Source organism: Eupeodes corollae, chromosome 1 (genome assembly GCF_945859685.1).
Source record: "Eupeodes corollae chromosome 1, idEupCoro1.1, whole genome shotgun sequence".
Classification (NCBI taxonomy): Eukaryota; Metazoa; Arthropoda; class Insecta; order Diptera; family Syrphidae; genus Eupeodes; species Eupeodes corollae.
Window position 1 is genome coordinate 147,589,640 of NC_079147.1, and position 26,526 is coordinate 147,616,165.

Below are 26,526 nucleotides of genomic sequence, written 5' to 3' on the forward strand. Positions count from 1 at the left end.
TGGAAACAGCGTTACACACTTTAGTACGCACCATCGAATATTCCCTCCATGATAAAGAGTTCTCTTTGCTTGCTTTCCTTGACATCAAAGGTGCCTTTAACAACTTGGACACATCTGCAATCACATCTGCACTGACATCTCTAAATGTAGAGAGTTCGTTAATTCATTTAATGCTTACTAGCAGAATAATTAACTCAAAACTGGGCAACTCTTCTTGCAGATGATTCGTTAGTAGAGGGACACCGCAAGGTGGTGTTCTATCCCCTCTCCTCTGGAACCTAGTGGTGAATGAAATCCTAACAAGTCTGGATGCGGAGGGTTTCAGAGTGATAGCTTATGCGGACGACGTTGCTATAGCAGTTTCAGGAAAGCATCTTAATATCCTAAAAGAACTCTTACAAAATGCCTTAGACAGACTAATACTTTGGGCTGATCGGTGTGGACTGGGTGTTAACCCACACAAAACCGATCTGGTCTTATTTTCGAGGAGATACAAAATTCCATTTGTCAACCCTCCTTATATTAAAATTTTAACGTACGGTGTGGCAGTATGGTGGACTGCTTTAGAGAAAGGTATAAACAGGGATAAGTTAAATAAAGTCCAACGTTCAGCATGCCTATGTATAAGCGGATCGCTTCGCACGACCCCGTCTGCAGCACTGGACACCTTGCTCTACCTTACACCTCTTGACATATTTAGCAAACAAATAGCTGCAAGCTCGGCTATTCGCCTCAATGCTTCGTCGCAGTGGACTAACAACAACATTGGCCACTCCGTAATTCTAAGGTACTTAGAATCAATTCCAAATTTCCAGATTTCTATACCTACCAGATCTTTTTGGGAGGATAGGACATTCTTAGAGGATGAGTCAATCCACTTTTACACAGATGGCTCAAAGACCAAAGAAGGGGTTGGTGGTGGTGTGTACTCTGAACGACTGAAATTAAGTCTCTCATTCCGCCAATCATTGTAGCGTGTTCCAGGCGGAACTTTTGGCGATTAAGGAAGTCTTGTCTTGGCTCAAAGAAAACGTGATATCAACATCTGATATCCGTATTTTCTCCGACAGCCAGACCGCTATCAAATCTCTGGACTCTGTCTCTACAAACTCTGTAACAGTCCATAACTGTCCAGCATCTCTAATGGAGATGGCGCAACAGTTTAATATTCACCTTTTCTGGGTGCCGGGCCATAGAGACATTCCAGGTAACTGTAAGGCAGATGAACTCGCCAGGAACGGTACAGTACAGCCCATCCTACCACGTTTGGTAAGTACTGGCATACCAATCGCTACTTGTAAACTGCTACTAATGCAAGACGCTGCGAGAAGGGCAGGCACCAGGTGGACCAACAGCACCACGTGTCAAGCCACAAAAAACATCTGGCCAACACTGGATTTAAAACGTTCAAGGTGCTTGCTCTCTCTAAGCAGATCGCATATAAGCTCGATAATAGGTGTCATAACCGGACACTGTCTAATAGGAAAGCACGCCACGAGACTAGGCGTATTCTCAAATGACTTTTGCAGAAGCTGTATGGACGAGGAAGAGGAAGAAACGGTTCTTTATCTTCTCTGCACATGCCCTGCTCTAGCTCGAAAACGCAAGAATTACCTAGGGGAATTCTTCTTTAACGATCTAAACGATCTAAATCATATCAGTATAATCAGCCTCTCAAGTTTCGTAAGGGACTCTAACTGGTTCCATTGAGCTTAGGAGGAAGCCTCAAGATTCATGTGGTATCACAATGGGCCGTTAAACTGGCCTAAGTGTGTCCGTTTCCATCTTGGACAGCCACTATAACCTAACCTAACCTACATGGAGTAGCTTTGCCTCCGTAATTTGATAGGCTAACTAATCACCAAAAGTATTTAAAACTTTTATTTTTTGTTGGAGTTCTGAGCGGATCTATTTTATCTTCGTCAGTTTTGTATCATTTGCACTTTATGTTTAACCTAAATCGAGTACCGATTCAAAAACATTTAAGCCGATCAAACTTTAGTTTAAAACGTCCAATTAATCATCTGTTAAAGTACTGAAAATATTTTTTTTTTTTAATTCTGTTGATCAAATTAGCGAATCCGATTGTTTCAAACCAAATTTGTCTCGCATTATTTAAATTCTTAGCTTAAAGTTTAATGTTTTCATCAGTGATGTTTAACGTATCTATATAATTAAATTTTAAGTTTTGTTTGTTAATTTAGTGTTAGTTTTCACCGTAATGAAGTAAATAAAGTTTTTGAAGCGTGAAAAGGAAGTTATTTAATTTCATTCAAGAGATCTTACCTCTTGCCACAACAACTCACCACTCCGATGGATAAAGTATCTGTCCCTTACCTGTACATTGTACATACCTGGCAATGATAAACCAAAAAACTCAGGTGTGTTTTTCACAGGTAAACCTTCTTTCACGATCTCACCTAACTGTCAGTTTCGGCTTACCTGTCGCTCTGCGTAGTTCTTCAATGTTCGATTTATAATTTAAAAAAAATTATTGCCGATCGTTCGCGTTCGTGGTCGTGGTGGTATTTTGTTGTCTAAGAAATCTTGTTTTTGGTGTGGGTTTATATTTTCGTCGCGTCGTCGTCTTTGCTGAAGACTAAAGAGCGTCAAAGAAACATTTCAGTTTCACTCTTTTTTCCTTTCCTCACCTTCTCCTCGACTTAACTATGTTGCCAGAGGCATAATAACCAACCGACCGATCGTCAACATAGTGTGCGTACTTTTCAACTTTAATATATAATCTTGTGGTTTTGTTTCTTGATATATTTTATGGTAAAGATAGAGATACGAATACGAATAGTATACCTATGCACCTTACCACCAACACTCTTTTAACATTCTTAAGGAATTTCATTACATCTCCTTTTTCTGCTGCTTCGTTGTTTGCACATCTCGATCTCACCTGAAGACCTGAAAAGAAGAATTTAAAGAAAAAATAAAGCAACAATATATTCCCCGAACTTGTTGTTACTATTTCGTGAGTGTGTTGTCATTGTTGGTCTCTTTTATTATTATTGATTCGTCTTCGTAGAGAAATCCTAGCGGTTTTTGTAAAAGATTAAATATCACACCTTTAATAAAAACAAAATATCAAATACTTTATCTTTTACCTACTTTTGTGTGACAGGCGGACAAACGGTTGACTTACGCAATTTCGCATTTTTGTGTTGCCTCGTTTTAGCCCGTTGCTGCCTACCTTTACATCTTATAATATCCTCCCACCTATTTCTTACGTCGTCGTTTTTCATTTAATTTTCAAATTGAGTTCAATAATTTTAAAAGTGTAGAAAGTTTCTTATTGCAAAAATAATAATTAATGTTGGTGTACCGCATGAAACCCATCTAAGGCCTGATCTTTTTAGTTTAACGCAGAGTGCAAATGCAATGACTTGCAGAAAATTTCGCAAGTGTTTCGTTGAATATTATATTTGAAAAAAAAAATGAAAAAATATATTTCCATGATCAGGAAGCCATTAAAAAGTTTATCATAAGTGAATAAGACCAAGAGAGAAGTACAAAAGTTGTGTTGGTGTTGGTGATAGTGCGCGACGAGGAATACCATTGCAAAGAAGTGGATAAAATATCAAAGAATGTTGCTGTTGGTCTAATGAGAGTGTAAAATCATGTAAAGTGTTGCCAGGTTCCATTTACAGAAAAAAGAAAAGAAGCCGATCAGAGCAGAACGAAATATTATAGGTTAGGGTAGAGGTACCTCTGTGCTGCTATAAACAGCCTTATAGGTAAGGTACCCATATTCGAGCTGCCACATTATCGGACTCGTACACACACCTTCTTGTATTCGTACCGTGTTCGATTATCTTTTTCGAGAGAAAAATAAAAAAGTGATCAGTGTATATTTTGTCATTTTGTTCGTTGTTTTGTTGTTGTTTGTTGTAATAGTGTTGCTGCATTCCATAATGCAATTATTATTGAAAACAAAATAAAAAGAAAAGAAAAAAATTGAAGGAATTGAAGAAGAAGAAGTAGAAGAAAACATAAAGGAATGCATGTATGTTCTTATGCTTCTTTTATAAGTGGCAAAACTTAACGAATTATCGCGCGACATATCAACGTTCATCCAAAGTTGCAGAGGACAAGGGGACAATTTATGTATTTTATTTATTACCTATTTAGTTTTTGCTAAAATGTTGTGCACTTTATAATAATTGTGCAAAGTAAATATTTAATTATACTTTGATCGATGGTAACAATAACGACGTGACGGACGAGAGACGGTGACAACTACAAAAATAATTGCGAAACCAACTGCAACCAACTTAATAACATTTTTATGAATTGTGCGGTGCAAAATATTAGTTTTCTTATTTTAAAATATTGCTATAGATTTGTTGCTTTTGCCACACCAACTCCGTCGTTGTCGTCGTCGCGTTTGTCGTCCTCTCCGAATCGACCGACGTGTGACGTTCAATTTGACATTCTATTGCAAGAGGGAATTTATTGCTACTGCAGCAACAACGACAGGGACAACGGAGATACAAGTTGCAAACCCATGAAAGTTACTTGCGGATTACAACGAAAACTGGAAAACGATGTAATACAAGGCAAGATACATATTTTTTTTCATTATAATTATTATTAAGTTTTTTGTTTTGTATTTACTTCGTGAGCATAGATATTTAGTTTTTTAAGTCTTGGCGTCTGAAAAGTTGTTTTAGAGGCCATTTGTTTTTACTGTCTGTAGTTGTTGCTACTGCTGTTTCTGCAGTTTAAACTATTAAAGTACCATAAAAGCTGAAACTAAAGAATTGAAGAAAGAAAAATTGAACTATTAAATTTTATATTGAAGTTTTTGACATTAGAACTTGTGTAGTCGTATTTATCTACACATTTATGAGGACAGCAATCGATTATAGTATATTTTTGAAACCAATTAGTGATACTTTTTTCAATCATTAAACACTTAAACTAGCCGACAAGATTTCGTTTTGTTTTTCTGTTGCACAAACAAAATGATACTTTTTAAGGAATTCAAATCTTGAATTTACATTTTTCTTTAAGAGATGGTTTTCCCATCCGTGTCCGTCTATCCATTTTTCTAAAACTTTAACAAAATATTATTAATAACAAAATGTTGTGTGAGAAAATTTTGAATCTATATATTCTTAATGTTCTCACAAAAAGATATTGACTCAGAACTTGAATCAAAACCCGATTTTTATGAATTTAAGCCGCATTTTTGAACATTCTAAATATACATATGTCTTATAAAACAAAATAACGATTGGATTATTCTAAGAACATTATCTTAGGTTAAAACCAAATTTTGCATAGAATTAAAAATTGCTGAAGTCATCAATTCTCGAAATACATATTCGAATCCAACATCAGCTTTTACCAACTTTTGTTAAATGTTTTGTATATTATAATTTTCCATTAAAAACAACCTGAATATTTTAAAACGGCATATCGAAATAAGAGATTGTAGGTTTTTAAAGTCATCATGAATTCTTTTCAGAAAAAAAGACATCTTCATAAATTTACATATGAAGGAGCAACAGTCCATAGAGAACCATTCCTGTATGCGAGTCATTTCAGAAATGAAGGGGACCTACAGTTTTTATTGCAAATCCGAACGGCTAATTTAATAGAACACTTTTCATGACAAGAATTACTCTTGGAATATATGTCAATTCTTCACAAGTGAAATTTATAACATATATGCAATAATCTTTCATCTGCCATTTTATTTGATTAAAACGTCTATCATAAACTAGTACAAGGTCGTTCGTCATTAGTTTTAAAAGTTATGCTATGATAGTTTTCGGACCCCTCTTTACCACTGGGCCCAGGCCCAGGGCCCCGCAATCACAAGGGGCACCACATTGCTGAAACATTACTTAACCTCTATTGGTCTATTTTCAAGAAAAAAAATATTTCGATACAATTTTAGATGCATAATGAATGATCAGAATTCGTACTTTCCTTGCTGAACAACAACCTTTGCCGAACAATTTAAATCACATTCCCTTGGAAATTATATGTACATATGTGGATCCGAGAAAAGGAAGAAATCTAAACAACAGAAAGAATTAATTGAAAAATTACCAAAACTGACATCGTATTTCACTTCAATTGCAGGAGAAACGTCTGCAAGTAATTAATAATCAATACATTAATCCAGAAATTTCAATGCGCTTTGATGCCTAATGTCCAAACTTCATTCGTAAAAAGAAATTTAAAATGTTCAAGCACACATTTTTATTTCATAAGTTAGTTTCTTCAGAAATATGTATACATTTATTTTTATTTAAAAAGGCGAGCTGCATGCTTCTTCCCAAGTTGAAAACATTTCTCCTCCACATTTTCTGAAAATTCCGGAGATGAATCAAAAAGCCAGGGGCAGTGCCCTAATCATGAAACTGCAACAACTCGGATTGTAGCTATTGTAAAGTTTTTAGCTTCGAGAGGACTTCCATTTCGTGGTGACAATGAGATCCTCGGATCTCCCAATAACGGGAATTGCATTGAGTTGCTTAGCGAGTTTGACCGGTTTCTCGCAGATCATTAAAGCAAATTTGGAAATCCAATAAGTGGTCATGCGTTTTTTCAGCAAATATCTGTAATGAAATTATTCATCTCATGGGAAGACAGGTTTTGAAAATTTTTGTAAAAGATGTCAAAATGGCAAAATATTTTTAATTAGCGTTAATAGTCTCATATTGGTCAACTAATATTTATTATTCGCTACGTAAAACGAGCCTGTTGAAAGGTTTTTGGACTTTATTCCAATTAACGGACATAGATCTGATTATTTAGCGAAAACCATACTGAAGTTTTTAGAGGATCATGACATTTTGATAACAGGTTGATAACAGATTTCAGAGGCCAAGCCTACGACAACGCGGCAAATATTTCAGGAAGGCTTTCTGGTCTGCAGGTAATAATAAAAGAAAAATGTAAATTTGCCACTTTTGTACCATATGCAGGGCACTCATTAAACATGGTAGTGCATGCCGCTAGGTGCCACTGGGTATGTCTAAGAAGCAACCAAATTCTTTGACATTGTTCAAAAATTGTATAACTTCTTTTCGGTATCTTCTCATCGATGGAGTGTGTTGACTGCTCATTTAGGTCCAAAAAAAGTTTTAAAAAGTCTTTCTCAAACAAGATGGTTGGCGCGAGCTGATGCACTAAATTATATAAATGTCATCAAGAAATTGAAGAAGCTTTGATGTCTATAGAGAACGATTTAGGACTGGCCCGAGAGGCCAGAGAGTAAGCATTTAGTCTTTGCAAAAAAATGTCCAAACTTGAATTTACCGTACTTACACAACTTTGGAACTCTGTATTGCAAAAAATTAATAAAACAAGTAATTAACTTCCTAACCAAAATAGATGAATTTATAATTGGACTCAGGGACAATTTCGATAACTTTGATTCATCAGCCAGACAAAAACCCCGGATTCCGAATATAAGGACCTTTCTGAAAGGATGAGGTGCAGAAGCTCACGCCATACTTTTTTAGACGGCCCTGGACCCTCAGTAATTTTGACTGGGAAAGAAAGATTTAAAATTGAAACCCTTCTTCAAATTGTCGACACACTAAGCGTTCATTTTAAACAGCAACTAGGTTCGTATACGAAGATTGGCCAACGTTTTGACTTTTTTTTCGATTAAAAAATCTGAATTCAGAAGACTTAAAACAAAACTGCAAATCTTTTGCTAAATTTTACACCAGAGATATGAATGGGATGAACTACATGCTGAATGCCCGTATTTAAAAGACTACTTGAAAATTAGTCGACACGAAAATGAAAAAAGACCCCTTCATTAAATTTTGTTTATTTTATTTTGAATTTTTATATGAAATATTTATTTTTTGTTTTATTTTTACTTTGTTTATGTTTATGTTTTAAATGCTAATACTAATTATCTTTTTAATCAATGAAAAAAAAAATATTTATTTCAAAAACAAAAAGAATAAATATCAATTCAAAGCTATGTAATTTTTTCTGTTTACCTATACAACATAACATAACATATGTATATAATCATAAAGGGGCCTCATTTTCGAACAGTGCCCAGGGCCCCCAAAAGTGTAAAGACGGCCCTGATAGTTTTAAGTTTTCCATAAGGTATGAAGGGAAGATTTGAACCGCATTTTCATAAATATAAAAAAATTGAAAACATGCAATTTTTTCGCGCTAGTGTGCGAACACTCATGAAACCATTGGTTACTAAAGTTAGGCAACCAAGTACCTTATGTTTCTGCTTAAAAACGGGTTTACTTAGAAGATGTTATGCAGCTTTCTATAACACCAATACGTTACATAATGCAGCGTATTTCTTGTAAAAATGCAGTCAACAACGTTTTTAATTGTGTCGCATTTTTGTTTCACATTAGTTTTGTTGCAGATAAAACATGAAATTTAAAAAAAAGCAGCAAACAAAAATAGAAATGCAAAACAACAAACCACTTATCATACTCTACGAACATACTTTCGCAAAAAAAAAAAAACAAAAAACTTATCAATTGTAAAGGGTTTTTTTAATAAGGGTATAGATGTTGAAATGGAATAAAGCAAGCTGTGTGAGGTATTAACAAACGCGCATGTTCGTCAATATCACCATATACGTCAATTTTGATTGTTAACACAGCCATTAATCCAAAAATTCGCATCGTCGCTAAAGATGATTTTTCAGACAAATTTGGGGTCCTCTTTGAAACGATTCGAAGTTTAGTCAGCGAACAAACGGCGTTGTCTATGGTCATGAACTTTGAGCTCCTGGATCAGCTGGATCTTGTACCTATCTCGCGTTCCTTAAACGTACGGGTGTTGGCCAATTGTTTACTGAACCGCTCGTCGTTGAAGAGTCGACTGTGAAGGGCCACCACGTCTTTTGTAAAATGGGCGCAATTTTGCGTGAACAAAGACTAATTTTGATAATAAAGTTTTATCATTTGAACGTTCTGTTGAATTGTGGAACTTGCCATGATAATTTGGCATAAACAAGTAAATAATAAACAAAAAATTTGACAGATGTCACCAAAACAAAATGGCCACAAAGGAGCGCCAAAATCTACCCACGCCAATTGAAAAAACCCTTTGCTAACATTCGTACTCGAACCTTTAGCAAACGTCAAAATTTTCCCAGTTGGATCCTTCTTCTAATTTTATCGGCAGTGAAGAATACGTGCTAAAACATACTTCACTACGCATATTTTTTGCCAACAAAAACGCACCTAATATTCATAACACTGAAATGTTTCAATTATATTTTTAAGTTCATCAATTTCTAATCAGATGGAATTGTGTGCAACCGCAAATAAATTATGATATAAGATTTACGTGACAATCAAATCAATCTATTTGAAATAAAATTCAAAGTCGAAATTGTTGAATTTAAAAACCACAGATTTAAGAAAATATAAAAATATTATATACACATTCGAATAGTCAAACTTATAAAGCAATTTCTTTGTCTTAATTCAGTTCTACAAATAAGATTACTCCTTTTTCAATATATGCAAATCCTCCAATCATCGTCAACGTACCAATTTGATTTCCACTCCTGATTCCTTCAATTGATAAAGTCACAAAAACGTACAATCAAGAAATCGTTCTTATAAGAGGATTGTAAAAATGTGTTTTTGTTCCACAACGATGTAGGTACGTACGTAATTTTTGTTTTGTTTTTTGAAATCATAGAACGCAATCTGTTCACGCCATATCTAAGTATTGAGTTCTGTTTTGCCGATAGCTACTTTTTACAAAGCCATTCTCTATATGTTTGTATATATTCCAAACCGTAACCAATCAATTCCAATATCGACATTTTGCTAATGCAAATTTTGGTATTTCACATTCAAAGTGCGAGAGCTGAACTAAATTTACAAAAACATAAAAACACAAAAACAAAACATACTGCACCACAAAGTTCCACGCTAGGCTTTGCGTATTGGCAACATTTATCTAGATAAAATCCATCATCTTTGGTTGTAAAAACTGCGAAGTCAGTCGCGTTGCGAGCCGGTCATTCAATATAGTCTTTGTTTTGCTTTGCTTACGCTATGCATACCAAGGAGACACACATTGTGCAAGGAACACTCTCAAAATGGCCAATATACACGCTAGGCAAAGACAACGTACGTACATATGTATGGACCTACCTTACTTACATATGTTATAGGAACAACCTATAGCAATAAAAATAAAAGGAAACATTAAATATAAAAATATAAAAACACTACGATGATGGCGACATTAACTTGATAGATATACTTATTAGGGTTGCCATGTCCTAAGCTAGCTCTATAGCCCAATTCAAAAACATTTTATAGCCCAGTTTTGGAGCCGAAAAAAAAAATAGCACAAATAATAACCCAATTTCATTAAAAATTGTATAGCTTCATTACAATTATTTTTGTTTTTTAATAACGACGGACAATACAATTGAAAGTTTTTTGTTTATACAAATATTCAATATTTGCTGCATTTTTTGGGCAAAAACATACGTATTTCAAATACAAACTCTTCATTGCAGATAAAATTATAAGTAGGATCCTACTGCAGATGAAATTTTGACGTTTGATATTGAGGGTATGTCCGTAGAGTAAGATTAATAATTTGTTGGGGATTTATGTATTCCATTCAGTTATATATAATTGAAAGAAAAGTCTATGAGGTCATGAAATTTATCCAAATCACCCACATCAATCTCTTCTTTCAAAAAATAAATTAACTACATTAAATGTCCAAAATTTAAAACTAATACAATAATTCAGTCAAAGCTCAAAGCTTGAGTTAAATTTCGTTTTACAAAAGCTAGAGTCACGCTTTCTGACACTCTAAGTCGTTAATACGATCAAATGCTCATAAACGCATAATTTTTTACAATTTTATTTCAAATTATTCTGACAAATTCGATGATGAGGCCTCTTTGAAGCTTGGATTATCCCGAAATTATTGTGGAAAACGCAATATCAAACCTCTAAATGGAAATCCCTCAACTAAAATGAAATTTTAGACAAAACGTTTCTAAAGCTGCAGTGCTTAAAATTGTATCAACAACAATCTATAATAGATTTTTGGGCTTAGTCTGCTCTCTTAATGAATCAAGTGGTTAGACATTATGTAGGGGAGAGTGGGTACGAAAGAAACAATTTGTACATTTTGTACAATAACTTTTAAACCAAAAGACATAACAAAATAAGACAACATATGTATATATTAATAAGTCGACATTTGGCTACCATAAAATAATAATTTGCCATCCAACTTTATCTTTTCCCCGAGTGAATGCTGGAAAAAAGAGATGAAAGTCAAATGTTACAACCCTCCTTTATGTCGTACCGATTGTAACAAGATGAGAGGACGGTTGTAACACCACATAAATTCAATGAAATAAAAGAGAAACTCGGTTTTACTTCAGATTTATTTATGGTATATCAGTCTTGAGATACGTAAAACTAAGTTCAATCACAGATTTATTAATCGTAGTAGGCAAAAAAAAATCAAAAAATAAACAAACAAACAAAGAAAAAAAATTAACGAACACAAATAATGATTCTCCTTTAAAAAAAACATAAACAATCTTCGATTTTCAAAATAAAATAAAAAAAAAAAGAGGCTGGGATGCGACCCACACTGATAACTTCCCATCCCGTCTGTCGATTTGTCTTGATTAAAAGTTTGTCTATATGTACTAGTATCGATTTTACCAAATTTGTATAGATTTTATTTTTTATGAAAAAACGGACTGTTGGGTTTTTATATAAAAATCACTGAATATTGAAAACAATATTTTTTGTAAAATAAAATAAGTTTGAAGCCAATATTTTGAATTTTTGAAAAGCTATTTGAGTCGAAAGTAAATGTTTACCAAGTTTTAGTATTGTTTTTTTTAGAGTTTTATTTTTTGTAAAAAAACCGTCAATTCGCTTTTCTTCAAAATTCTATCGAATGTTGAAAACAATATTTTCTATAAGATAAAATTAGTTTGAAGCCAATATTTTATAGATTTGAAAAGATATTTGAGTCGAAAATCAATTTTTACCAACTTTTGTTAATTTTTTTTAGGTATTTAACTTTTTGTACAAAAACTATAAATTAAATTTTTTTAAAAATTTTACTAAATGTTAACAACAATATTTTTTGAAAGATAAAAGTAATTAAAAGCCACTATCTACAATTTTTGAAAAGATGTTTGAGTCGAAAATCAATTTTTACCAACTTTTATACATTTTTTTTAAGGTTTTTATTTTTTGTACAAAATCTGTCAAATCGATTTTTCTCAACATCTTTCAGAATGCTTAAAACAATATTTTTTATAAGATAAAATAAGTTTAAAGTCTAACTTTCAAGTTTTTGAAAAGATATTTGAATCCATATTCAATTTTTACCAACTTTTGTTAATTTTTGTTCGGTTTTTAATTTTTTATAAAAAAAACTGTCAATTCGTTTTTGTTCAAAATTTAACTGAATGTTGACAACAATATTTTTTGAAAGATAAAAGTAAATTAAAGCCAATATCTCAAAATTTTGAAAAGAAATTTGAGTCGAAAATCAATTTTTACCAACTTTTATTAATTTTTTTTAGGTTTTTATTTTTTGTAAAAAAACTGTCAATTCGATTTTTCTCAAAATTTTACTGAATGTTGAAAACAATATTTCTTATAAGATTAAATAAGCTTGAAGCCTAAATTTCAAGTTTTTGAGAAGATATTTGAATCGATATTTAATTTTTACGAACTTTGAGTAATGTTTTTTTTAGATTTTTATTTTTTATAAAAAAAACTGTCAATTCGATTTTTCTCAAAATTTTATCACATTTTTAAAACATTATTCTCCGTTGCTCAAAATTGTTTTGGAGATGAAATCATATGTTAGTCGTTAAATTTAGGAGGTGACAAATTTTTTTTTTCAGTTTTTTTGATTTATTAAAAAAACCGTTAAATAGATTTTTTTCAAAAAATATAATTCTTTGAGATCACGTTACAGTCTATTATATAAAATTAAATTCAAGTCTCTAGCGTTTTTGGTTAGTAAGATATTAAGGGTTAACCAAAATTTTCACCTTTTTTTTAAACTGCTATGGTAAAAAAACCACCCACGCAATTTTCTTGAGAGCCCTTTCTGCATCTTTCTGCCTTATTATCTGTATAACAAAATTTATTTGAAGTCGATATCTCTTCTGGTTCTTGAGCTATGGACGACGAAAAAAACGTCGCGAACGTACGGACGTACGGACGTACAGACGTACGGACGTACGGACGTACGGACGTACGAACGTACGGACGTACGGACGTACGAACGTACGTACACACGCACGCACAGACATCTTTCTAAAAATCTTTTATTTCGACTCTAGGGACCTTGAAACGTCGAGAAATGTCAAAATTTTCAATTTGACAAATCGGACCCATTACAATAACTTCCTATGGGAAGTTAATAATTAAGACGTTCAACATAAATTACTACATATTCTGTATCTGACTCGCAGTTTCGGCATTGGAAAAAGAGCTGTTTTGATTTATCTCCCACTCACCTAGTGTGAACCCACATTTTGCAGGAAGTACATTGGACCCACTGTTCTTTGGGAATGGATTCAGAAAATTTTCCAAGACAATAAAAACACATGGAATCTTCTTCTTCACTAGAACTTATTGCATCAAATGAATTCTTACGATTTGATGTTCGAATTATTTTCGGCTTCTTAATCTGATTTGGCTTGGATTTGTTGCTTAGTTTTTTCTTAGCTTCTTCTTCTAACGTCCGTCCCCTTTTTCTTCCACCTCGTGCAGGAACTGCTGCAAGTTTCGATTTTGGATACGGAACAACGATTTCGGGAAAAAAAATGTTTCCCGATGCAGTCTGAGTTATAATATCAGGACATGATAAATTCAAATTCAAATTGGTTTCTGGAATAATAGCAGCTTGAGAAGATGTTGAAGGCAATGACTGGTTTGCGACGTCATACGGATTTGGTCTATCAGTAACATCGCAAGGGGAAAACTCATCATCCCCGAAAATATCCGGATTATATGGCCAAATTTCGGATACCCTGAAGCCTGACACGATGTTTGTGGGTGTTGCTGCCTTTTCCAGTGCTTTCTTTGCCAGCTCGGGTATATCGTATATTTTAATTCGATTGCCGGAAAATATGATACAGCTTTATAAGCCAGAACCATAAAGCTAATGCTTTTACTTTTCAATGTTACCTGCATTAGATCTCATCCAATTTCCACAAGCCTGATTGTAATATGTTTTCATTGGTCCAAAAACAGATCGGTCTAATGGTTGGAGTTTGTGAGAGCAGTGAGGTGGAAATGTCAACAGCACAATGCCATTTTCCTTGCAGCAGTTAATAACTGGAAGAGAAAGATGTGACTGATGATTGTCAAGAAGGACCAATTTTCGATTGCTTTTGGAGGCATTAGTATGTTTGACGAGGTGTTGTATGAAGTTTATGAACTCCGACTGCATCCATCCTGATTTGTTAGCTGCTCCAATGCTGCCGATGGAACAGCATTGCCTATAGCATTAACAGCAAGGCACATTGTTACTAGCGTTCCTCGCTCGGCGGATGCAATGGCTCCGACTTGCTTCTTGCCTTTTTTTGCAATAACATTTGATGGTTTATGGACAGTTTTAAGTCCGGTTTCATCGATATTAAATATATCGTGTGGCTGAAATTTGAAACGACCCATTACATCTAGGAAGTTATTGAAAAACTTAGCCACATTAGGCTTGTTGAAGTTCATTGATCGTGCTTGGTTCAGGTTTTCGAATGGCAAGAGTCTTATTCCGTTTAAGAAAAGATTTGAGCCATTCTTCACCTGCCATTTGGTTTAAATTCCAGTTAGCTGGCATTTGTAGCTTATAATAGCTTGCCACCTAATATGCTAATTTTCGAACACACTTGGTCGTAACTCCATAGTATAAATCGGCACAATGATTTATGTATGCTTCCAATTTTCCCTTCAATAGAATAAAAACATGAAAACAATTCGATGTTTTTTTTATTTTATAAATACATACTTCGTAATGATCTGTAAAAACTCTATTGTGGGGCCTGTATCCTATAACTGGGTAAATAGCGTTTTCAGGGGAATCGCGAGAAAATTGAGTTTTTCGAACAAAACGACTTAAAGTAACGTGGCAGATATTATAAGCCTTTGAAACACTTCGAATTGATTTGCAATTTTTTAGGATTTCTTCTGCTGCTTCTATCATAATACTTTTGGAAATCATGCCTCGAGAGGTTTTTCTTGTTCTTTGTCGTGGCATTTTATACTACCGAAATGGCAATCGTTAAAAATTATTAATTGAAAGTTCCTACAATTTTCATTGAAGATCAAAACAAGAACTTTCCCATTGGTATTTTTTGGGTGGACGTTTGTGACATGTTACAAACGTCCACTCAAAAAATGTTACAAGCGTCCACATCTAGTTTTTTTATATTGAATATGAAATAAAAAAAAAACTAATGGGTCGATCACAAAAACTTTAACAGCATTGAATAAAGAAAAAAATTACCTCTAATAACACAGCTACCACTTTATAAAAAATATGTTATTCAAAAAAATACAACGAACAATAACGCACACAAAAAATTTACGCCAGGACCCAAATTTCACATTTTAAACGTTGACGTTTGGATTTTTGGGGGTGCATTCAGGACCGAATTGTCAAGATTTCTACATTTAAAAATGAACGTATACAGTCTCAGGGTGTTTTTAAAGTTTAATGTTACAACCGCCCCGTGTTACTTTCGTACCCACTCTCCCCTACTTCTATTGACTGCGTTTTCTGTTGATATTAATATTTTTCAAACTCAAAGCTTCGTTAAAGAAAAAAAAAAAGTTATGTCTATGAACGATCCCACTGCATTCACTCCATTTTTTCCCCTTTTTCCATACGTATCAACTTTTCAATCATTCAAATGGCAAACTTTATTTATAAAATCATGTAACACATTCCTATTTCGACCATGTGTCAAGTATTTACGTAAGAATTACTTGAAAAATGTCCTGCAAGTGAAAGTTTCTTTCCTACTGAATTATATACAAACAACAACATGTGTGGAATAAATGTAGGAAAAATATAATACAATGACGGATTTATTAAGAAAAGGGGCCTATAATTTACAAAGTTCTTAAATTTTGGCCCAAGCAAATTAAGGAAATTGAGCTTAGCAGGAATATGTGAAATCTTATTTAGACACAATCATCAATTTGTAATGAAAACGAATACTGATGGTAATACTGTAAGTGAGCATCTATCAGTTTTGGCATAATGAAGATTGTCAAATTTAAAATTCAATAAAAGATTTAACTAAATTAAAATAATTTTTAATAAAATTCCTTATGTTATGATGTTTGACAGAAAACGTTGCTATTAAAATTTCTTTAATATTTTGTAATTGAACAGATATCAAACCATAGACCCACTAAGTGTTTCAGAAAAATGACTGAAGCTTACAAATGTGCATGAAAATCCGATACAAATGTGCTTCACCGATGTTGGCTTCACAAGATTGCTTTGACAAGTCCAATCCGGCAATGGTTAAATTAAAGTTTGCTTTGCTTTTTGTGTATATTGAATAAATGGTATGTCATTGTGGTACGATTACACCCTCTCGCTTTAACGTGAAACAAAAACAGCAGTTAAATTGACTAAAGCGCCATTGTTTCCCCCAAAAACGGACAAAAAACTAACTTATCCATTTGCTTCATTGCTCAGCAGACAGCACAAGCTCTGACTTTTTAGCAGACAGACACAAGCTCAGGCGCAACGAATTTGAATTGAATTTGCAATGCAATAAAAACAAGAGAAGAATTATGTACAAAAAATAAAAATGCAAGTTAACCTGAGTCATAAATTTCCAGAAGTCTTTTTTACTTTTGTGTACAGCACGCAACCAGAAAAATATTTTCTCATTTGGTGATATGATTTTAATTTTCCCTAAATAGTAATAGAAGCAGTGTGGATTGATAGTCTTAAATTGGTAATGTCATTGAGAAGTTTAGTATAATATTCCAAAAAACAAAAAAGAACCAAAGTATCTATAAGAAAAATAAAAGCTTACTTCAAACGCCGCGGCGTCGCTCGCGTCGTTTTCTTCGCCATCGACGTCGTCGTCGTGGCCTCGGCTTACTTGTTTGCTAGCAGCTATGGAATTGAATTTGTACCGTCAAGATATATACGAGCAGCTTGCAATAAGCTTGTATAAAGCGGTTTTTTGGATATACTCGTATCTAAGTAGATATAAGATACCAAAACAGTTGGCGTTCCTTTTTCGCGTGTAGAGTAAGTCTTTTTAACGGTATATACTCATATAGTCTGCCGCACATAAGCTGTGCATTACAAATTCAATAATTGTAGGAGAACCTGAATGACGGAATTTTTTGACTAAAAAATTCAATTCAATATGGAGGATCGCGCTATCCTCCATATTGAATTGAATTTTTGGCATTTAAAAAAAAATAAAAGTACCTGAGCTTTGGAAGCTTGATGAACTCAGCACACGTTACTTAAGAATAATAATAATATAATTGACAGTTTTGGTTGAGTCGGATAATAAAAGTGTACACACATATTATTGTTAAAAATAGTAAAAAACGGTATCAAAAGGTAAACTGTCTAAGGGTTATTTCAGAAATAAGGCTTTGGTACCTTTGAGTCAAGTTTATTTAACAGCAGGTCATCTTTTATCCATGACTATTGTATAGCTTAATAGTTTCAATTGCACTTATAAACTAAAATAGTACCTGAGAAAAAAAATTTAGGCAGGCAGGGATTGAACCAAAGGCCTCTAGCATGATGGTCCTACGCACTAACGCACTAAAGTCTTTTTTCGCTGGTACTGCTTCTTGCAAGAAATTGACAAATTCTCGAAGGGTAATTCTCCTCATTAAAAGTGCTTTCTGAAATGAGCAATTCGGATTCGGCCAATATACTCGCACACAGGAATGGTTGACAGTTGTAAGCCACTAGGCCCTAGTTCGCAACGGATTGTTCCGAAACCTAAATTATTTTTTTTATTTAACTGTTTCCATTTTAGAAGAAATATAAACCAATGACTTCTTCTTCTCATAGGGCACACCAAACACCAACTTTAAAAAAGTTTTTGACTTGAGCTTGATAGAAAGGGAGTTTTTCTAGACGTGTGGTTTTCAAGAAGAAACAAAATCCGTTTTATTTAATGTTATGGCGTTGGCGGGAATGTAGCCTTATTATAAAGAGAAGGATTTGCTACATTATTTTAAAAATGTAAGGACCACGGTGACGACGACGCACGTCTCAAAAACCGCTTGTGGATTATGATCACTTCCAATACGACTTACTTACTTACGTCAAGTTGGTTGAGGTCTTCACCGACCTGAGTGCGCCAGCTGAATCGCGGTCTTCCTCTACTGCGCCGTCCTCGTGATTGGATTCGAAGACCTTCCTGGCTGGACCGTTGATGTCCATTAGCTCTACATGACCCAGCCATCCAAGCCGTTGGACTTTAATTCTGCTAACTAGGTCAAAACAGCCCGTACAGTTCTTCGTTATGTATTCTCCTCCATTCTCCATCTATACGTACGGGACCAAAAATCATCCGACGAATTTTTCTCCCGAAGCTCGAGAAAGGACTTTACTTCTCAATCGCCTTCTAAGTCCAAAGAAGCAGCGATTTGCAAGAGTTATTCTTCGTTTGATTTCAGCGCTGGTGTCATTGTCGTAGTTTATAGCGGTGCCTAGGTAGACAAAGTCCTTTACTCCTCGAAGTTATAGCTGTCCATAGTGACGTTTTTTCCAAGACGCCGTTGTTCAATGTCTTTTGATGACAGCATATACTTGGTCTTGCCCTCATTGACCACTAATCCCATCTTTTTCGCTTCCGTCGCAATGCTCAAAAACGCTCCACTGACATCACGCTTTGAGCTTCCAATTATGTCAATATCATCTGCGTATCCGAGTAGTTGGATGGAAGGTTGTGCCTCTAGTGTTGACGGTTGAGTTTTGCACAATTCTTTGCAGAACGATATTAAAGAAGTCGCATGACAGTGCATCGCCTTGTCTAAAACCTTTTTTGACATCAAATCCATCGCTGAGATCTTTTCCGACCTTGAAAGAGCAGCGTGCATTCTCCATCGTCATTCTGCACAAACGGATAAGTTTTCCTGGGTTTTTTCCAAGATCTGAGGTAGTGTGAATATTTGTTTGAAAGTGGACTTTCCTGGTCTGAAGCCACACTGATAAGGACCTATCAGGTAGTTGACGAAAGGACCTTATATGCAATTTTAAGGATACTGATGCCTTTGTAGTTGGCGCAATTTTTTAGGTCTCCTTTTTTATGTATCGACACTTTTGTTTATTGACGTACTCATTTCATCACTAATTGAGCTTCATCGCTGAACAAGATATTTCTCTAAAAACCGGGACCGATGGCCATCTTCTTCTGGGCCCATTCACCATATACAATAGTCACTCGGTTTCACTAATTTTTGCACGAGTTTAATGTTGACGCATAGATAGAATGGACACATTTCCAACTTTGTAGTGATCTATCGCGGGCGTATGGATTTTGTGGGGTCTTCTTTCATACTTTGCTCCACAGCAGCAATAGTCTGCGAAAATTACGAGGTCTCTGAGAAGCAAACGTGGAGCGAAACCGATCCATAGTTGGTCCAATTACCGACTCTACTGGGCGATAATTGTGGACAAACATTGGACGCAGCGCGTGATGAGTCACTTGAACCGAATCCCCATTTTCGTAATATTTTTGAAAGATATGCAAACGTTGTTCAGAAGTAATTCGATTCATTATCAAATAGAAAAACTGATCTTAAATCAAGTGACAGCTGTCAACACCGAAAAAGTATTGCCAGATTGAAAACATCAATTTATTCCTTAAGAAATTCAACCATGAATGGATAAATTTCAATCCAATATAATCTTTCATATTCTAGCAATTTAGTAAATTCAAGAAGTCCATTTTTAAACCAAATTTGTTTCATATATTTATTGGAAGACATCCTAAGATTACATTTAAGTGTGTATGAGTACAAAAATACACACAATTCTTGGGAGACTTAAAAAGATGTCTATCTATAGACCAATATATCACTAATGAACCTTCTGTTGGTCAAAATAAAGGCTAGGCTTGGCACATAGATCGGTTACACTTCATTTTCTTTATTTTAAGAGCAATTAATGAACTTTTCAACCACCATTATCATTATCAATAACCGCACCGACCACCGCGCCGACTTTCAATTAATCTTCAATTATATTAATTGTCTCAGGTACACCATCTACCACGACATAACCCCATTACCAAAGTGTATATGAACTATAATTTGCAGAGGTGCTGTTTGTTATAGATATGACGATTATTATTTCATATAGCCAAAGGTCAATGGGCAATAATGCTTTAAGGTTTTCTTATAGGTATATTTATGGTGTCAGTTTTAAATCCGTAACAAATGAGAGTTATTGTTTCGGCCTTGGGAGTTTTAAATTTAAACTCCTACTATGTTAAGGCGAGAAGATATTTAAACGGATCAACCAGATCCGATTTAAGTTAGATTTTGAAAGCTTTAGCTTTGCTTAAAGAAGCAATTTAGATGAGGCCTACAAATTTGGCATTAACAAATATGGTTACCAGGTTTCAAAATCACTAACTTTTAAACCAATCAGAATATTGAAGTAATCTGAATGTTCAAAATATCGACTCGAGAATCTTTCATGACAGACGATCTATTTAGGTGAGCAATACTTTTATTTCATCGTGTACTAGTATCTTATACCTTACTTATACAAATGCTCTCAACCTCGATGTGTTATTACGATTATTATTTATTAATTTTATTGTTATGATTTGCCACACCTGAATTTTTGTTGAATATTATTTCAACTTTATTCTTCAGGTTTTCTTTTTCCATTATTTTTTGTATGGGATGTGGTTGGATTTTATTGGTGAATAATATGAAGTAGCTGTGGGGAGCTAACAAGCCGAGATCCAACAAACATCAAATTGAAATGCAATCTCTTGAAAAAAAATCCATTAAGGTGCAAACACTTCTGTGGGTGGTGGTTGAAGCATTTTAATGACATCATTAAGTTAAAATGTCAACTTAGATGATGGTTGATGAATATGAAGCTTTGACAAAAGTTTGCAATGCGCACTAAGAAATGATATGAGCTCATAACTTAAATTTGATATATTTTAAAAAGAAAAAAGGTCTGCAATGATCGAAGTGAGGCCTCTCATTTAGGTCTTATAATTCTTTCCTTTATTCAAGTCTTTCCTATAATTTCGATCTGAGGATATATTCTTTAAATGCTGACTTCGAAGATGTTTAATGTTTTTGTTGGATTTGCGTTAGGGGATTTTACATTTTTGTAAAACTAAAAATAACAACATACCCAATAAACTTTGTCTGGTCAAAAATCCAAAATTCGAATGTTCTTAAGAACGAACTGATAGATTTTTATAAAATCGTCTCTATTTTTACAAAATAAATATTTTTCTATTGCTACAAAAGAGTAGGGTACATTAATTAAACGTACATTGATAAGCTGAGAGGCTGAGAAGCAATCTATACTAAAAACTTTTCATCCGTGCCAGTATGTCGATTTTTCTAAAACTTTAACAAAATATTAACAACAGTGTTTTGTACGGCATTAAAATTTTGAAGTCAATATATTTCACTGTTACACTAATACTTGAGCCAAAAACTATCAGTTTTTTAGATATTTTTTTATGTTTTCGTGTTTTTCTGAAACAAAAAAGTTGTAACTTGAATTTTATCAAAAAACTAGCTGACCCGGCAGACTTCGTACAGCCTCAATCGATAAATAAAAGACTTAAACTTTTGTTTAAAGTAATTTCAAAACAAACAAAACGTATTGAATAAAAAGCATTTTTTAATGAAGCATGAAGTTTTATTATTATTTTCGACATGTTGCTTACAAAAAAAAAATAGAGTCTTCCTGAAATACTGGCGATTAAAAGGTTTAAATTTGAATTAACAGACACACACTGTTATGATGCAGTTTGTTAATCAATTTAAATCTTTCTTTTAAGCTATATTTTTTGTTTTGTGGTGCGTAAATAAACAAAGAAGACGGTTTTCAGACGCGTGAACACGCGACGTATAATTGTCCATGTGCAAAACAGGGAAATTCCAAGTTGATTCCACAAACTTTTAAAGACTGTTTTTGCGATTTATTTACTGTCATCACAAAGGCCAGACGTACTGGAAATTGTAAGCGTTTAAAATCGACTGCTAAAACTTTTGGAATCATCGGTATTCGCGGTATCAAGTCAAGACATCCTCTCCTTTGTATTTTAATTTTATGATTGTTGCCTGAATGATGTTATTCATCAGCTTTTTCACAGCCAGTCTTGTCCATTGCATAGTCGAGGTTGATTAATGTTACGCAGCATGATGACAACTGATCCTACTTTTAACTGCAAATTGTGAGGTGGTAATCCAGGCAATACCAATGAATTTAAAAACTCCGTGGGATAGTTGACTACGTCATCCTGGTTCATAACGGTATCGACTAATTTGAACTTCAAGGAAATTGTGAAAGGTCAAATTGAGATCTTCGACGTCTTTATTTTTTGCTGCCAATATTGCTCGTTCGCCCATCCAATTAAGGTTATTGAACTTTTGCGCTATATCTGTGAAAACACGCTGAATAAGCTCCTCTTTTGAATATGTGATGTGACAGAAATTTGTGGGTAATGTGATGCATCCGGTCGAGGTGTCCATTGCAACTTTATTACTTCCAATATCTAACAACTGTTTCGCAAACACATTTGCAGTTTCATCATGTTGCAAAAATACTCGAATGTTAGTTGTTAACTGGAGTGTCTTTACGTACCGCCACAAATTCGATGATTTTTGGCATGCATTTAGTACATCAGCAACAGTTGACCGGTGAATAACTGGAACAGTCTGACGAAAATCACCTGACAACAGAATCATCGCCCCACCACTAGTAGTGAGGTTGTATTGTAAAGATATTTAAATAATCTTATACAGTAATATACTTAGAAGTTCGTTTGTTTTGATTTTAAGATTTTTTTTTATATTGCAATGACTGGTTATTTAAGAGTAGATTATAGTAATGTTCGTGGGCTAAGATCGAATTTTCTGTCTGTATACATCCACATCAGTTCTAACAGACCAGCTGTTTTGGCATTGATATATATATATATTAGGAATGATGTTGCATATCAACTTTTACCACAATACGGTCATTGTACCAACTCCCTTTTCAATTTCATGTGGTTAAAACTTTCCGTGAATAAGCACATCATTCACTATTGTTTTCTCTATCGGAGCCCAAACCTGGACAGAGTTTCAACTTCTCAGGAATTTGATGCTCTGTCTGACTCCATACAAAGAATTGTCTCCCTGTATCCTCACACTGAAATCGTTATTACGAGCGATTTCAATGTTCACAATTCTTCGTGGCTTCGCTATTCGGGCCAGACAACGCCCGATGGAATGTGTGCTGAGATTTTTGCTGAGTTTAACCATCTTACTCAGCTTGTCAATGAGCCTACTCGAATATCAGACGTTAACGGCCGAGCAGAAAATACCCTTGACTTGTTTCTCACTTCTGATCCTGATAAGTACACAATCAGTGTATTGACGCCTCTAGGCACATCGGACCATAGTGTTATATCTGCTAATTTCTCGTGTCAAACAAATCCAGTTAAAGAAAGAGCTCCAAAGAGAACCGTTTGGCAGTACGAGAAAGCCAACTGGGACGGTCTCAATAATTTTTTCAGGATCTTTAACTGGTCGCTATGCTTCCTCGATAGCGACGTAGACTCCAGTGCATATATGATTTCTAGTATGATTCATTTGGGAATGGAAACGTTTATCCCGAATAGGGTTAAAAGTATTAAACCCAAGGATAAATCATGGTTCGATTCGAGCTGCAAAGAGGTTATCAAGGAGAAAGAGGTGAGCTTCCGGTGTTTTAAAGCCAACCCAACTGAGGAAAACCGGAAAAAGTTTAAGCAAGCCAGGAAGGCCTGCAACGCCTATATTCGAAGGACCAAATTTTTACATGACCAAAAATTACGGTGAAAAATACTGCAATGTCCCAAAGGCAGTAAGAATTTTTGGTCATTTGTAAAAAACATGAGGAATTCTTCCTCTTCCTCGGTTCCTACGCTTGTTGTCAATGACACTTCTTTAGTTAGCTCTATTGATAAAGCTAACTTGTTTGCAAGGCAGTTCGCCGAAAATTCCACCTTACCAGATAGTGTCATGACTCCTCCAGTTCTTGAACGCGTAAATGATTCTATGGGACCAATCTTTTTTCGTACTCGAACTGTGGCGAGAGTTCTTAAAGATCTCAACATTCATAAATCCGCTGGCCCAGATGGTATCCCCGCTATTATTCTGAAGAGGTGTTCTTCCACGCTAGCAAAACCACTGCGGAAGCTTTTCCATCTATCCTTTTCTTCTGGGCTCGTTCCGAGCAGTTGGAAAACTGCATTTGTTCAGCCAATTCCAAAAAAAGGCGAATCTTCTTCTCCCACAAATTACCGACCGATAGCACTAACGTCCCTTCTTTCTAAAGTCATGTAATTAATTATCAGATTAAGAAATATCTTGAGGAACGGAAGCTTCTTAATGACCGGCAATACGGCTTTCGTAACATGGTTCACCTCACCGAACAGTGGAACAGATCTTTACATCGTTTTGGAGAAAGTAAGATTATTGCACTTGATATTTCAAAGGCATTTGATAAAGTTTGGCATCTTGCTCTCTTATCGAAAATTCGTGCTTTCGGTATCGACGAATCTCTTCTTCGTTGGATTAGAAATTTTCTTTCGAACCGTTCAATACAAGTTGTTTTGGACGGATTCAAGTCTGAAACTCATAAAATAAACGCTGGTGTGCCCCAGGGCTCCGTTTTGTCTCCGACCCTTTTCCTCATTTTTATAAATGATCTCCTGTCTGCTACTTCTAATCCAATACATTGTTTCGCTGACGATAGCACTCTTAGCTTTTCATATTCGTTTCCAGACTCACAACCCTCCTCTTCGGATGTGGAACTGCAACGGCAAAATATGATTAGCTCATTAAATTCCGACCTACACAGCATTGTACAATGGGGAATAAAAAATCGTGTGGAATTTAATGCTTCGAAAACGCAATGCTGTCTTGCATCGTTAAAGTGAGATAAACCGTCTTTGCCACTATCTATGAGTGGCACTTGCATCAACGAAACAGAAAATCTTGACATCCTCGGAATGTGCATCAGCAACCACCTTTTGTGGAGCGATCACATACGCGATGTTGCCAAAAATGTCGCAAGATGTCTAGGTTTTTTGAGACGTTGCAAGAAATGTTTTTCTCCGTCTGATCTGGCTACAATCTACAAAACCTATATACGTCCGAAACTTGAATATAACTCTCATCTCTGGGCTGGTGCTCCAGTAACTTATTTAAGCCTCTTGGACAGTATTCAAAAAAGAGCTTTTTAAAATGATTGGGGATATTAACATCATCAACTCGTTTACATCACTCGAACATCGACGCAAGGTTTCTTGCCTCACCCTTTTACCGTTATTTTAACGGACTATGCTCTAGTGAAATAGCCAGTTGCATTCCTCCCCTTAAACAATTTAACCGTAAGACCCGCGCTTCTAGGAATGCCCATCAGTTTACCCTTGAGCCCAACTTCGGACGTACTATGAAGTACAGAGATTCTTTTTTTTAGCCGTACTACGCGAATGTGGAACGCCTTGCCACGCTCTATCTTTCCCTGTCATTGCAATGTTCAGAAATTTAAAACCAATGTACACCGACACCTCCTATCCAACCCTTCCCTCTTTTCCTAATGCTCACACTGTGTCTTTGGCATATTAAAGGTATAAAAAACCCTTTTAGTGTTTGCTAATTATAAAAAAAAAAAAAAAAAGGAACACACCTAAATTATTTAAACAACAGTGAGTGATTATAATTTAATATAAACTTTATTGAATAGCAATAAAGTTCAAATTGACTCTAGAAAAAGTTTGTATGGGCAATAGAAAATGGCTGTTTATTCGATTTTTTCTCGACTTTTAAACCTTCCCTAGACCTCCACGAACATTTCAAGATTAAGATAAGATAAATTCGTTCAGCCATTCTCGAGTTTAAGTGAGACTAACGAACAGCAATTCATTTTTATATATATAGATTAACTAAAAGATAACAACAATATTTTGCAAATGATAAAATAAATTTAATTTCAATATTTGAAGTTGTTCCCGACATTTTGTAATTGGCAGAAAATGTAAGTTGAATTTTTTGAAAGTTTTTATTTATTATATAAAAATAGTACAGAATTAAAAAGGTATCCCGAAAGAACTGACAAACACACACGCACACACAGACATTCGTGTCCACAATTTTTATTTTTATTCAAGATACCTCGAAAAATTTAGAAATTTTCAATTGAACAGATCGGACCGATTACAATAACTTTCTATTGAAACTTAATAAAATTAACTTTATTTTCTTACCACGTTTGCATGAGACACTGAAA

The 26,526-nt window shown here is 34.6% G+C and overlaps 1 protein-coding gene across 2 annotated transcripts in view; it reads left to right on the forward strand.

Moving 5' to 3' along the window:
- Window positions 1–2,443: 2,443 nt before the first annotated feature.
- Window positions 2,444–26,526, forward strand: part of LOC129954133 (F-box/LRR-repeat protein 7) — a 69,741-nt gene continuing 45,658 nt past the window's right edge. The window contains exons 1-2 of one of the 2 annotated variants that reach the window (XM_056067833.1): window positions 2,444–4,465; window positions 4,498–4,565. The gene's annotated coding sequence lies outside the window, so the exon portion shown is untranslated. Of the gene's footprint in view, window positions 4,566–26,526 lie in introns of both variants that reach the window. The other variant, XM_056067832.1, reaches the window with a different exon arrangement.